The sequence below is a fragment of the Halyomorpha halys genome, unplaced genomic scaffold (assembly GCF_000696795.3).
Source record: "Halyomorpha halys isolate HHAL.00 unplaced genomic scaffold, Hhal_1.1 Scaffold7.1, whole genome shotgun sequence".
In the NCBI taxonomy this organism is placed as follows: Eukaryota; Metazoa; Arthropoda; class Insecta; order Hemiptera; family Pentatomidae; genus Halyomorpha; species Halyomorpha halys.
The window spans coordinates 1,097,918-1,111,153 of NW_027110368.1; the positions used below are offsets into that span (position 1 = coordinate 1,097,918).

The 13,236-nt window shown below is 31.4% G+C and overlaps 1 protein-coding gene and 1 long non-coding RNA gene across 2 annotated transcripts in view; one reads left to right on the forward strand and one right to left on the reverse strand.

The window, feature by feature from the left end:
• LOC136796043 (uncharacterized) overlaps positions 1-11,640 on the reverse strand; it is a 273,628-nt gene extending 261,988 nt beyond the window's left edge. Inside the window, exon 1 of the long non-coding RNA XR_010843734.1 lies at positions 11,451-11,640. This is a non-coding gene — a long non-coding RNA (uncharacterized lncRNA). The remainder of the gene's footprint in view (positions 1-11,450) is intronic.
• Positions 1-13,236, forward strand: part of ft (cadherin-related tumor suppressor fat) — a gene marked incomplete in the record, with an annotated part of 431,831 nt that overhangs the window by 219,525 nt on the left and 199,070 nt on the right.

Genomic DNA, 13,236 nt, shown 5'->3' on the forward strand with positions numbered 1-13,236 from the left:
TAGAACCAAAAAAACGTTTATTTGAAATATGCTGCTAAAGAATGGTAAACTTACATAGTTCGCTTAGTTCTCTAATTATTGTTATTACCTGTTTTAAATGTCACAGGGTATGTATGCACCACTTAAGATACAGATACCAATTTAAATATTGCTCTAATTAAAGTTAGAAGGTGCCGTGGCCGTCTTTTTTTCAAATACCTCGGATAGTTTGGAATGAAAGTTTTGGAACTTGTTGGTTTGTGTGGGTAAGGGTTTTGGAATTAAAGAAAGTATATCTATTTCGAACCAAATCTGGAAGATATGGGATGCTGAACCCTTTTGAATAAGTTTATTCCTTAAGTAACTAAGAAACTGGAGGATTATCGATTGCAAAGATTGGATACGAGAGGACTTTTATAGTTTTGGCCCCCAAGTCCCAAAGTACAATTCCGTATGCATAAGTAACTCTGATAAGCATGGTGCATATGAGTGTTTCATGAATATAAAAATAAAATAAGGAAATACGAGAGGATTAGATATATATAAACAGCTGGAATTACATTCTCACTCTAAGCGGTGGTACTCAGGAACCCAATATCAATTTCTTCTTCACCAGTTTATAACCCTCAGTACTCCTCCACAAAGCTGTCATCAAATGTGAATGCTATAACCCCTACCTCTTAAAGCCCTCGGACCTCAATGAGTGTCCGATTTCCCTAAAAGGAAGCCGATTTGGTTTAATATCAGAACGTAAATCTTCCATTTTAGTGCAATTATATTGTAGAGTATGTAGTTTTAAGGATGCAAATACCATTTTAAATATCGTCAATACATTTAATAGGATAGTTGATGGACTCCGCAGGAAGTATTAATATGCAAATATAAAGTGGTTTATTTTTACTCCTTCCTAAACGCGAACTCCATTATATAATCTGAACCATTCTTCGAGCAATTACTTAAAGTAATGCAGAATGCACCCTTTTTTAAAATCTTTTTTATTTTTACCTTTTGCTTTGTCCGTGCCTTCAACTGAGAAAAGTGAATATATTATCTTATAAATTCATTTTCAAGAGTATAACGATAAAGATGTATATAGAATAGGTAATATAAAATTGTAATGAAAAGTCATAGTGCTCGTCATGGTCTTAACATTTTCTTTATCAGAAGATTCCGTCAGACTGTAGTAAATTACTCAAAATGTTTTTAATTGAATTAGTTAATATGTTACTTACCAACTCTCATTTTTAGAATTTTTTCAATATTCTCTTCCATAAAATGTATAAAAAATAATAAATATTTTTTCTCATCAAACAGGCAATGTAAATTAGAAAAGTGATGTCGTATAAACAGTTCTTCTATGTAAACGAACTTTGAATTAATCCAATTCCATTCTTTAATGAACTATTTAAAAGGCTACTTATTTATGTAAGTTTCGTTGGCTCTTCCTTGTTCGTAAATTGAACCTTGAACTTTGACGCATGTTTTAAATACATCCTTCTTCGAATTTTCAAAGCTGTAATAATTGTCTTCTCAGTCGGCTAAACGGAGCTGTCTTTCTTAAATTAATGAAGAAGACTGCTGTATGTTAATAATCTGTTATTAACAGATAACACTGACGGCTACTAACAAACTTAATGATACCTCACCAGCTTCGGCCGATTCTTATCAGCTGATGATATGTCCCTTATACCAGCTGAAGAAGTAACGGCAGGGCTGAATACCATTTAAAGTACAGTCAATTTTTTTTTTTGTATAATGTAAAAAGATATAAGATTACCAGGTCGGTAAATTGATACGAAGAAAGAAAAAAATATATATATATTTTTAATAAAACTAGTAGTCCCCTACGGGCATCTGTTTACGTGTGAGTGCCTCTATACATGTTTTTTCGCTACCACTATTACATTAGATATTTCTTAGAATTTAAATCATTGTTGTACTGAATAAATTATAAAAACAATAAAATATTAAGGGAAGATCGATGATTGACCGTGTGTGATAATAAAAGGAAGATGGTCCGGGTGCAGTAAAAGAAAAAAACTCAAATAGCCATAAAACCATTTATTTAGTATGAGGCAACGTTTCGCCCCGCGTTCAGGGGTTCATCAGGGCTAAAAAAGATACCAGCACTTAAATGAGGTAAAAATAAATGAACAATGTAAGTATAAAAAGAAAAAATAGATCTGCAGTGAAACGTAAAATTAAATAAAAATATCAAAAGATAATTTCACAATTAATGAAAACATAAATAACAACAAGTAAGAAAGAAGTAAACACAAAAAAATGGAAAAAAAGACCTGGAAAGATAGAAAAACCGCCTTTGATCTGCAGCTATGTTTCCTATCTTGTTCATTATCTTCACTATTTCACTATCTTTTAGTGTTTACTGTATTTGTTTTTTAATTGCCATAATAAATTTTGTTATTCTTATTTAATTTCACGTTTCACTGTACACCTCTTTTTTATTTTTTAATTTATATGTTTACCTCATTTAAGTGTTTAAATCTTTTTCAGCACCAATGAGGCCTTAAACGTGGGACGAAACGATAGCTCATATTGGATGATTTAATGACTATTTGAGCTTTTTTTTTTTTTTTTTACCGCACCCGGATTAATTAAATAAGTGAAAAAGTGAAACTAGCGCTACAATGTCTGAGGGCACTGGATTTTGTTGCAACTTTTACCAGATCTTCAGCACACTTCAATGAAGGATGTTAAAGACAATACAATTCTAAAACTATTTTATATTATTGATTTTGCCGATCTCCAGTTCGTCCAGTCCATAACAAATACTTGTGAAACCGTGAGGAATATTGAACAAATGATAAATAACAAAATTTTTTGAGAGTTCAAGAATCTATCATCATTGTATGAACTGCCCGGAGGATACTCAAATGCCTGTCGTGAACTACGTTGTTTCATGAATGGCTTAAGGACGATGGATCGATTCTTACAAGAATTAAAATATTTCAATTTAGCACTTTACATTTTTTCCGATATTCCGCACTGTTTGTGCGTAAATCGTCAAATTCCATAAACAATTGGCAGCCCTGGAAATTTACTTCTATGGGAGTAATTATAATAAGAAGCAGGAAAAATCACTGATAAAAAAAATATATATATTTTTTAATGAGAATAAAAAGTTCTTTTTTCACAAGAGAACAAATTCAATAGAGCACGCCGACAACTAACCTCCTCTAGAAGATCCTGACCGAAAAGGGGAGGAAGACGGAGCCGTTTCGGAGAAGACAAAGGTTTGGGAGGATGAGTGCCCGGACCGGATTCCTGCTCCTCAGCCGGGCAATACGTCAGCCTCGGTAACGAGCAGGGGACAATAAATAACTTGAGCACTCATTACCTTCTCCCTCTTAATTGTCCACTATTTCCAGCATTAATTGCGCTTCTTTTGTTCTTAGATCCTTTTTTTATTTTTTAACGTCATTTGATTCTTCAAATGGGAGAGTTGCCCAGGGCCGGCCCCCAGGGGTTACAGGTAATAGCCCGCGGTCAGGTCGAAGGATCTAGTTCTCCCAACATATGTCTTACACAATTATCAAATCACGGTTGTAATTATTTCCAAATTAACCCTAACGCACCTTGCGAAACATGTAGAGGAGAGGATGGTAATATAGAACCCAACTTGGTTTTAAAATTAATATCGCTATCCTACTGGGTTCAAATGTAAATTTATTGCTTCGGGGGTATTCCCAAACGAATTGTCTAAGTTTATTAAAGTTCATTTTCTAGGATTTAGAAAGCAAAGGATCATAATTCTACATTAAGCAAAATAAGTAAGAGTTGGGTTGTAGACTTTTGGTGATGCTGACATATTTTGTCAGCCTTACCTAACACTTAACACTTACCTTGGAAGAAAAACTGTACAGTTCCCGAGTGCTTGTCCCAGAACATTCTATAAGACATTGATTAAGTCATAGAAAAACACAAAGCATAAATAAGAATCTAACTTACCACTTCTAAAGGACTAGAAATCTAACAGAAACAACTTATTTCACAATCGACAAACTAAAACAAGAACCTTGCGAAGAAAAGTCTTAGATTCGGTGAGCACCTCTCTAAGATCATTAATCCGCTCCGTGATATCCTTAATCCAATTCAATTTCAATGTATTGAATATTTAACTCCAAATAACCCTCTCAACTAAAATGTTTTATTCTTCAGAAAGGTCGAACATCATTCAAAAATAACATTCCACCAAAGCTTCTAGGTACGACCTAATTGCATTCCATTTCTTAATACATCTTCCTCAAAAAGTTATGTGTTACATAGAAATATAATGTTTGAATCCACACTGTATATTTTTCTGAACCTTATAGCCCAAATGATTATAAAAAGATTAAAATGTTCATCCTTCTGTCGCCTTATTTCTTTTTATTCGCCAAGACTAAATTACTGGAAAATCACATTCTTAAACGCATTTGCCCCATCCTAAATTCTAATCCCAGATCACTATTTTGAATTCTGATCATCCCACTCTACTATTATCCACTAGCTATGACATTTTTGGTGGACGTAAACTCGCCTGGATTGGATAATGAATGGACTGCTAGAGAGTTTTCCCCGATTAAGAACAGGCTTTTGATCATAATTAATTGCTACTCCTTACATACCTTCTTATTCATTCCTATTTTACTGACTGATAATTCGAAATAAACCACAATTGTGCCAATTTTCCTCATTTTTTGGTCAACTGGTGTTCCTTTTAAGGTAATAACCTCTGCCCCATCCAGTACACAGTTAAAACAGTGAGTAATCCAACTCATCCTAGCACTTTCATCCCGAACTATCCAATCACTTGATACGACCATCAAACCTTAAATAAAATTTTTAAAAATCCCATCAAATCACCTTTACGATCTGTCCTGAACTAATGATTTCCTACCCTAGAGAATCCTTAAATAATATCAAATTAAATTAATTATAAAAAGGCTCATTAACATGACTATAATAGGACATATATAAACTTTAGGTTTTAATAAGAAAATTACTTCCAGTTACAGCTTATTCATGATAATGATGATAATTAGAAGGAAATCTAATATTGATGATCAGATTGGACAATGGGCTTAGTTCATACGAAAATATATCTTCCCTTACAAGAATCCCTCATTACTATGGATACCGCCTAGGACTACCCCAGTTCAATGACAGCTCACCCAGAAGATAAAAGCTGAAGAGAAATCCCAGCGGTAAGTCGGATAAGGGAAGGCGCGACCTGAATATCCTTTCTGTTGGAAGACCGCAAGGTTCATACGGTCACCGGGTCGATGGCAGAACGGCATCTTACTATTCACTAACAGTCCTCTCTCGGGCTAATTTGAATAGCTATTACGTTATACATAATTTCTTCATGAATAAGCGCTCTTTTGTCCTCCATATACCGCTTGTATGCAACGCTATTAGATTAACCAAAGCCATTTATCTATCACTATAGCTGACAGTTAAACTTCTCAGGTTATTGAAGTCATTTTGTTCTTGGGTATTGTGTGTATCTAATTGTTAGTTTTGTATTTCAAAAATCAGTTTTTTATTTCAAAAATCAGTTTTTTATTTCAAAAATCAGTTTTTTATCCCTTCTTTCCTTAGACTTGGAAAACTCGGCTGTTGGATTATATTATGATCATATTTATTTATTTCACTTTACTCAGGTAAATACAAGGTTTGTCGCAGTTTGATAGTGCATAATATGGAACAGCTGCGAATATGATATTATTTTATTTTTTAAACAGTTGTACCAATTAAATTTTCAGTTTATTCTTCTCTCTCCACTGTCTTATTTTATTCTCCTTCTTCTGAAGTCATGATCAACAGTCTCTGACTACCAAATTGAACACTTTTTTAAATTCTAGTTCAACACCACTTTTTTGGTACTAAGATGTATGTAAATCATTACCGCTATCAAAATCATTATCTTTAACTATCTGGTAAGAGTACGTGCCTATCTGAGTTTCACTATCAGAACTCCCAGATACATCAACTTATGAAATATCGATATCTCTTAGGAGTTTTGAGATTTTACTTTGAAATTTGGACAAAATATTATTGACATAGTATAATTGAAGCATAAAATGAGCTCTTCTCATTTTAGGGCCTAAAACGGAAGATTTTAACTACAAAGCCTCGAGTCTCTAAACTATCGTTTAACAACTAACCAGTTAATATTAAGTCATTAGAATAGAAAATAACAATATCAGATATACGCTAATAAAATGCAGCATACCTAACAACTATCAGTCCGAATGGAATTATGAACCAGAGAAAGCTCATCAACTTAACACGGGGTTAGTCGCGCTATATGCACTTAGTTCACGCTTGGAAAAAAACAAGATTATATATTTTCCTATCTGTGTTACTTAAATATATATAGAGGGAATTTTGTTTTCGAAAAATGCGCTTGTACTTTAAAAAGTTCGAGTACCAAAAACCAGGAGTGTGTACTGCTCGCCGTGTGACTTTTTATTGGTAAACTCATTCTTTTTTTATTCGTAAGAAGCAATAATTTTTTACGGATAAAATCATGGACTTAAGTAACGCTCATTTGATTGTTATAGTTAGATATTTAAAATTGATCCAAAATCTTACGTATAATCCTTGATGCTCCTTATTACGTTACAAATAAACTCATTCACAAAGACCTTAACATCCCATTCGTTGCAGATTTGCCCAAAACAGATATGCGTCTTTTCATTCCAAACTCTTTAACCATCCTAACCCATTAATTCTTAATCTTTCATCCTTAACAATCCCTGATAATCCTCCGAGGCGTCTGAAAAGAAGATGGCCACGGGACCTTCTAATTTAAATTAATGTTTGAAGTACCACCAATGGGTGGTTCCTACCCAAGATTTTCAAGTGTATATGAAACATACAACATAGTTACTTATTGTATTATTTTGTACAGTTGTAAATTACATTAAATAAATTAAAAAAAAAAAAAAAAATCCAACTCTTTTTATATACTATCCTAAACCATTTCTAAGGTAGCCATAGAGGTTATTTAAATAATATGGAGTTGAGAAAGTAGTCTAACAAAATTTGCTATTAAAGAATTGATATAAAATTAAATATAATAAAATTTACTTTTTTAGTGAATAATATGAGGCTATGAAATTGAAAACTAAAATTATCCTTGATAATGGCCGAAACGTTCCAGATTAAAAATAAATTAATAAAGACTTGTGATGCTAACTTTAATCAGACTCAAACAAGAAATCAAAATATATCTAAAATTGAAAATGTGTTTAATTACTTTTTTCGGAGATGAAAAGAGCAGCAATGAGGAAATCAGATACATTCCAACTTTATATTAGCTATATTAATTAATTTTAGCAGTTAATAAATAGATGAAAACTATTTTTGGTTTTCTCGACCGCAGCCCTGACCAATCAAAATCGCTTAGAATTTATTATTTATTTGATATAATATAGAATTCGAGATAATATAATACTTATTTTTTTTCGGTGATACCCAATTGAAAAATATCTAAGAATGTTCATTGAAAATTATTAAAAAAAAAAAATTGAAAAACTTTAAATATTATTTTAGGGTCCTATTTATGTATCTATATTTCTCAAATAAAAAAAAATTACTTATTTTCAATGGTTACTACAGAGCGGGCATTCCCCAGAAGAACAGTGATTAATCCTTTTATTCTCTCATTTAAGGCTTGGAATTTTTTCACTTTAAATTTCTTCTCCCCACTTTTCTCCTGTTTATTTTCATTTAGTTTTTTTGTTTCCTTTTGCCGGCGAGACCATGTCAGAGATCTGCCTTCCCAGCCTCCTGCCATTAGACGAGGTATTCTTATTAACATAACTCAGTTACATTGATTCATGTTAACAGGATGAGATGCATGTCCCCCAGGTATTCGCTAATGCAACCCAGTTTATCGTCGAGACGGTCGTTGCGAAAGTCCTTTTTATCAGCATTTTTCCTTAGCTTAAAGATAATCAACTGGAATAAGTCAGCTCTAAGCACTAGACGCTAATTTGTTTTAAATTAATCCTTGTTCAGTTGACGACTGTTCCATAACCATTTATTCTATTTTTTGTTAGTATCATCAATCAGTAATATGGGTAGGAATCTTATGAAAAAAGATTTTTTTTCATTGAAATTACTTATTAAAATAGAAATATTAAATAGTTGCAATCTTATTATGGGTGTTTGTTTTTTAGTTGTATTATTATTTTTTCTTTACTATACTAATAAAAAAGATTAAGGTGAAACCACATTAAGTCCATATTTAAAAAAAAAAATCAATATAATAATAAAAACAATAAAATTTTAAATTACGAATCTTTATATATAATATTTTTATAACGTTTCGGCCTTTTTATTGTCCATTTTCAAACTTGTTTATCTTCTTCTTCCCAGTCATTATATAGAAATTATTTTCAATAATAGCTTTATATATTTTTTATACTTACACATTATATATTTTTTTTTATTGACATCATTTATGTTTATTTAGGGGTTTTAATATATGTGTACCTTATTAATAATAAGGTATAACCGTGATTCAGTCTTTTGGGTTCGGAAAATTTCGAAAAATTTGGGATTGGTACTTGATTTAAGACATGATAGGAGTGATCAAGCTGTATTGTAGCAGATAAGTGGTATTTTGCTGCCTTTCTCTGCCTGAATCACATCTACGCTTCAATACTGACAAAACTATAAAATTAATAACAATGAACTAATAGATCTTGATAATATCACAACGTTGTAGATAAATCGCAAAAAGTAACACCAGTGCAAATGCATTAGTCATTTCGACTTCTAATAACTCCAAAAAATGTTTTCAATAGCTGTTTTACAAGAAACAATTTAGTCTATTCCAAACTCTATACGAATAGCGAATGCACAGTCTTATGATAACATATTTCGATCATTCCAGCAAATAATACGCACTAAGAGACTGTAAAATGTTTACATTACAACCGTACACAATCTCCACCGTATATCACAAGATAGATACAAACCTGCTCCAAGACTAGTAACCAAATAACCCATATTCAGCAGCAAGTACCTCTTAAATTTATATAAGATTAAGATTTAAATATCTCACATAAAGAATCTTTCTTATTGCATAATGTAAATAAAATACTATACTTTTCCATGGCATTTGTGCTCATTTATAAACAGTAAAAATCGTTACAACAAAGCAATAATACATAACATAAAGTAAACAGTACAATACGGTTTTAAAAGTGTTTAGACAATCGATAATTTCATTCAACTCCTGAAATGTTTCTTAGTATCAAACGGCTTCCTTGGAGCTCGATAGACAGATCAACTAGGAAGGGTGGTTTGCGTACGTTCGTGAAAGGGTAACGCCAGTTCAAAGACCCCTCAAGGTGATGTGGAAGGTTAGCTGTTTCTGTAAATGTCCACGCATAACAACGAACCCAGCGGTAAGGGTTCAAGAAGGCCAAGGTACCGATTTGCATTTGTTTTGCATCTTTCAGCGTATTCTGCATCACTACTCCGGATACATTTCGGAATACATAATACATTTTACAATATTTATTACAGTAATATAAGTTTAAGCGCTATAAATAAATGCTGTTATATTATAATTGAATAATTCATGTTCAGTTACCTCAGGGGTTTAGGTATATGGTCAAAAGAATTATAAATAAACTTGCTTGTGCTATGGAAGTGGTCAGAGTCATTTAATAAATATGAAATATCTATTTTTCATTGAAAAAAATTACCGGAAAAAATATTATCATTTGCTCTAAAATTAAACAATCAAGCTATAACATATCTGATACTAATAATTTTTAAACAATGAGTCCATCAGTCGAAATATATGGGTATTGTATCGGTCATACTCACAAAAAGAGGTCGAGTTCTGAGATCGTGTTTCTAAATAGAAATATTTTAATAGAGACAAAAAAAAAAAAAATAAAAATAAAGATACTTTCTAAAACACATTAATTGAAATCCAATGCCCACATAATAACTATTTTAATTATCAATAAAATATTTAAAAAAGCAGCTATAACAATGTAATCACGCCAACTATTGTTGTACAATAACTACATTATACATGTATCCAATATTTTTCTGGAAAAATCGTAATTGTAAAAAGTGAAGAGAACGCTAGTGTTTCTAAAACGTTTACTAAACGTTAATGGATCAAAAAATGTAAAAAAAAGTATATATATTTTAACATAATTCATAAACTAATAACAAGCCGAAATCATCTATTATTTTTTAATTCTACAATTAGCATTTAGTTAAATTTCATAAACTCAATTTTATCGGTTAAAATAAAAGGATTGCTAAAAAGAGTGCTAGCAAAGGGTAGTTTCTCTACACGCCTATATCACTCCAAATCAAATCAAATTTTCTAAATATATTAAAATAAATAAAATAAAAAATTAACATCGATGCCATAAATTTCCTGTCCTGAAATTTACATGGGAGGACAGGTTTATGATTGACAGGGCCATGACAAAATTTTAGAAATCTAAACTATTCTGTCTTGTTGAAACGTATTCCCAAAAGTTGTTAAAGAGATGATAGCTACTAAGGGCATAGGAAGAAAATAAATTGAATACTCACTTTGACAACAAGGCACTTGTTGCAGGTTGTTTAGGAATTTACGAGTATGTACCTGTCAACATTCATATACAGGTAAACTAAATCCATATTCGAATAAAAATTAAAAACAAAAATAGACCAACTCAATATTGCAATTCTTTCAACACTCACATTTTAATTTTAATATCGTAACCTTCAACGTTGTGGCAGATTATAATATTTATCAATAAATAAAAATTTGAGAAAAAAAAATACCATAACATATCTGTTCAAATTCTGAGGACTATAATTTTGGAATTTATGGACAGCATAATTCTTATGCTAGAACTGCTTTTTGTTTTGATTTTTAATTCTTGCTCAGATGAGGCTTCCTACAAAATCGTGATGTTGAGAATATCGTGCCTGAGTAGTACAGCACCAAAAATCGACGGTTTTAACGAATTTTCTGTGCTGAAGAAATGTTATACCGTATAATAAGATTTTCGGTTATAGAATTAGTTTCCCTATAGGAAACTATATTGTATATTGTATATATATATTGTAGGATACTACAATTTATGACTTTTTTTATGCTCTGAAATCATAAATGGAATGCCACAAAAGATCTGGACATTTTTTTTGTCCTTTCTGTAGGAATGCCCACATACATTGCAATGATATGAAAAACATATATAAATTTACTAGACAATAAGTTACATGAATTATCGCCTTAGGGATCCTATCTTGTTCCAAAACTTCTGAAACCCTGTTATATTGGCACTCAAACGCCAAAAAGAAACTACATTCCTCGAGAGAAAGGACAAGATAAGACAATCACCGTTTGGAAAGTTCCTCTTCTACAGATATTGAAATAATTCATGGCACTGATTATAACGTTTTACTGGAATAATTAAGCCACAACTCACCTCGGTTCTGGACGAATTCGACCGAATCGGAACGTTTCTCAGTAGTTTATGAGGTTTAATCACCCAGAGCAAGGTTCATTTATCATTGTTCTTAGGGCTCGTTATAGGGCACTCATTAACTGATTCCTCTGCTTCTGGTCGAAGTGATGAGCATCGCCATTTAGTAAGACGGATAGGACTAGATATCTTCTTCCACCAAGAAACAAATAACTTATCAAAATACTAAAAATATTATAACTAATGATATTAATCACATTGTAATTGTAATATTTTTCAATTGTTTATTATATTTGTATTAAAAAATTTAATTTTTAGTATTTTTAAATTTTAAGTTCTAAATTTGATCGCATGCTGATCAATACGCCGGAAGCAAAGGATATTAAATTCATTTCTTACCGATAACACATTTTTATTTAACTGTAACCTATTTGATACATTTTAAAAGGAGTTACAATATTTTTGAAAAAAAGAATTTTATTCGATGCACCTTTTCTCAAATTGTTCTTCACGTAACTTGAGGAATTGAAATATACTCTCCTATATCTGTACTTTTTTTTTCTACTGTATGTTTTTACCACAGTATAGGGTTTTTTCATTATCCAGAGGCATAGATAACTATATCCTAGATCATTTGTAACCGGGGATACAAGATTTTAAATAAACACGAATCATAATTTTACTAATTGATAATTATCTATTAAAACTTTTTTTTCTTTTTATTTCCTATCTGGTCATTTCTGACATACGAGGATGTAAGTTATCTTACATATAACCAACCTATTCTAACCAGAGTGGAGTGGGAAGTTAAATTTTTCGTTCTGTAGGACGACCACAAAATATAAGTCAAGCCGCCGTGAGGATACGCTTCCCATCTGTTAAAACGTTTCTTTTACCTTCGAGATACAAATTAACTGAAATACTGAAAAAAAAAAAATGAAAAATGCATAACCATATGAATGAAAAAAAATTCTTCTGAATCATACTTAAGCGTTGTGTCGTGTATCTTAAATAGTGAGTTGTTAATAGTTTCATAAAATCTATATATTGGTTGTATTAAGTACATGAGAAAGACTAGGGCTAAGTGAAAAAATTTTTTGTTGTGGAAATCAGATCAGAATAACTAACTCAGTGCTCTATGCACCGAGTTAGTTACTCTATATCATATTCACAATTCTCTGATTCAATAAGAAAAACTATATCTTACCTATCTGACTAAGGTACTCAAAAAGTTATAATGTCTTTATTTTATTTTATTTTTTTTAAATTGATAGATTTATTTATTGATAGATATTAACAATCTGCCACACAGTTGTGGGCAATAGGTAATAGTGATGAATGATCTCATACATACTAAAATAAAAATAAAAATAAAGAAATAAAATAAATTAAAAAAACTCTCTTAAAATATGTTCAAACAAAAGAATAAACAAGATAAACCAAACTATCTGTTTGAAAAATAAATAAATAAAATAACATAATGATAAAATAATATGTACAATATTTACACAATCGACCTGAGGATCCATGAGCCCACTCTATCCCCCACGTGTGAGGGGTAGAGCAGAGCTCAAGAGATCCCAGCGCATCCTTCTCGCCGCAACACTGGTAGTGAGCCAGTGGAGGCTGAGCAAGTGCGCTAAAGCCGCAAACACTCAACTTGTCTTTTTTAATTGTTCTAAGTATAAAAAAGCTTTTGTTTCCCTAAACAATTTATACAATTATAATACTCAAAGTTTATTAGCTCTTTGAATTATTTCATGAGTGGTTCCTCCATGTCAAGGCCTAA